General features: G+C 42.7%; 1 pseudogene across 1 annotated transcript; it reads left to right on the top strand.

Annotated features, from left to right (window-relative positions):
• Window positions 1-6: 6 nt before the first annotated feature.
• On the top strand, window positions 7-1087 carry LOC113222744 (annotated as a pseudogene). The gene has a single exon (XR_003308519.1). The product of XR_003308519.1 is annotated as a ragulator complex protein LAMTOR1 pseudogene (transcript).
• Window positions 1088-2754: the final 1667 nt, after the last annotated feature.

Here is a 2754-nt window from a genome sequence, read left to right as displayed (position 1 = left end):
GTCCCTCCTCGGCGCGGCCTGAGCACCTGGCCTGACCCCGGCCATGGGGTGCTGCTACAGCAGCGAGAACGAGGACTCGGACCAGGACCGAGAGGAGCGGAAGCTGCTGCTGGACCCTAGCAGCCCCCCTACCAAAGCTCTCAATGGAGCCGAGCCCAACTACCACAGCCTGCCTTCCGCTCGCACTGATGAGCAGGCCCTACTCTCTTCCATCCTTGCCAAGACAGCCAGCAATATCATTGATGTATCTGCTGCAGACTCACAGGGCATGGAGCAGCATGAGTACATGGACCGTGCCAGGCAGTACAGCACCCGCTTGGCTGTGCTGAGCAGCAGCCTGACCCATTGGAAGAAGCTGCCACCGCTGCCGTCTCTTACCAGCCAGCCTCACCAAGTGCTGGCCAGTGAGCCCATCCCATTCTCTGATTTGCAGCAGGTCTCCAGGATAGCTGCATATGCCTACAGTGCACTTTCTCAGATCCGTGTGGACGCAAAAGTGGAGCTGGTTGTACAGTTTGGGATCCCATGAAGAGAGGGGTCCTTGGACAGCTCTTCTCCTCTCTTCATCCCATCTCTACCCCACCCCCTTAGCCCCCAGCCTCACTGTGGCTTATACAGTACCCTAACCTGCTACTAATCACAGAGAAGAATGTGAAGAAGGAGGAAAAGAGGAAGGCTAGAAGCCTGAGCAAGTGAGGGTAGAACCTTTTGGGACTGGCCTTTGAAGCTGTGGCCAGGGATGGGGTGGGGGCCAAAAGGACAGAGCCTGGTATGTCGTCATAGTCATTGAGAATGTGGAGATACCAGTTTGGGTGGGGGGTGATCACCAGGGCACCTAGGGAGATCCCCTTCCCACCCTCTCTCTTGGCCTCAAAGTCACTCCTGCCCCCTCTCCCTGACTTGGTGCTCACAGGCACCTCACAAGGGTTTGTGACCAGGGTCTGGATGAGCTTGAATTTGAATGAATTCAGTTTGTATTTCTAGAACCCTGGGTTTTTACATGTTTAGTCTTTTTTTTTTGTTTTGGTTTGTCACCCTCGATAAAGGAAGTATATTCATCCAAAAAAAAAAAAAAAAGAAAAAGAAAAAAGCTGCCTATAGAACTGCTTTGTGATGTGTGGATTTATCTAAAACAGTTAAATCTTTCTTTTTTTTCAGCAATTTAGAAACACTGTTTGTGTAGAATCTACAAAGGGACTGTTGGAAGCCCTTTTAAGCCTATAGGGAAAAACAGAATATCCTCAGATAAAAACCTGAAAAAAAGCTATCTGTGAAAAGTGGATTCATTTCATAGATGTAAAACTTTCTTTTGATTCTGCAAGTTGGAAAAAAAACTCTTTTTGTAGAATCTGTGAAGGGACATTTGGGAGTCTATTGAGGCCTATTGGGAAAAACTGAATAAACTCAGAAATAATCTAGAAAGAAACTATCTGTGAAACTACTTTGTGATGGATGGGTTCATCTCAGAGTTAAACCTTGCTTTTGGATGAGCAGCTTGGAAACACTCTTTTGGTAGAATCTGTGAAGGGACAATAGGAAGCCCATTAAGGTTTATGGGGAAAAATTGAATATCTCCAGATAAAAACTAGAAAGACGTTATCTTGGAAACTGCTTTGTTATGAGCGTATTCATCCAACAGAGTTAAACCATTCTTTTAATTCAGCAGTTTGGAAACACTTTTTTTTTTTTTTTTTTTTTTTTTTTAGAATCTGCATAGAGACATTTGGTACCCCATTGAGGCCTAAGGGGATAAACTGAATATCCTTGGATAAAAACTAGAAAGAAGCCTCAATGGGCTGTAAGTGAAACTGCTTTGTGATGTGTCTATTCATCTCACAAAATTAAACTATTTTTTGATTCAGCAGTATGGAAACTCCGTTTTTGTAGAACATGTGAAGTGATATTTGAGACTCCATTGAGGCCTATAGGGGCAGAAAAAAAAAAAAAAAAAAAAAAAAAAAAAAAAAACCAGAAAATCCCCAGAAAACATAAAAAATAAAAAGAAGCCATCTGTGAAAAAGCTTAGTGGTGTGTGAATTCATCTTCCAGAGTTAAACCTTTCTTTTCATCCAGCGGGTTGGAACAAAACAATTGTATACTCTGTGAAGGGACAGTTTGGAGACCTTTGAGGCATATGGGGGAAATAGGGAATATGCCCTGATAAAATCTAGAAATGAACCATTCGTGCAACTACTATGTGTTGTGTGGATTAATCTCACAGAGTTAAGCAATTCTTTTGATTCAACCGGTTGCAAACACTCTTTTTGTAGATCTGTGGAAGGACATTTTGGAGCCCATTGAAACCTAAAGGTACAAGCAAAATATCCTGAGAAAAAAACTAGAAAGAAGCTATCTCTGAAACTGCTTGGTGATGTGTGGATTCATCTCACAGAGGTAATCCTTTCCTTTGATTCACCAGGGTGGAAACACTCTGTTCGTAGAAACTGCAAAGGGACAATTGGAAACCTATTGATGTCTAAGGGAAAAACTGAATATCCACAGATAACTAGAAAGAAGCTTTCTGTGAACTGCTTAGCTATGTGTGGCTTCATCTCACAGAGATAAAGCTTTCTTTTGATTCAGCACATTGGAAACACTATTTTTCTAGAATCTGTGAGGGACATTTTAGAACCCATGGATGCCTATGGAAAAAAACCGAATATCCCCAGATAAAAACTAGAAAGAAGCTGTCTCTGAAACTGTTTTATGATATGTGGATTCATCTCACATATTTAAAACTTTCTTCTGGTTCAG

Source organism: Piliocolobus tephrosceles, unplaced genomic scaffold (assembly GCF_002776525.5).
Source record: "Piliocolobus tephrosceles isolate RC106 unplaced genomic scaffold, ASM277652v3 unscaffolded_34124, whole genome shotgun sequence".
Taxonomy (NCBI): domain Eukaryota; kingdom Metazoa; phylum Chordata; class Mammalia; order Primates; family Cercopithecidae; genus Piliocolobus; species Piliocolobus tephrosceles.
This window is presented reverse-complemented; position numbering and strand designations above follow the sequence as displayed.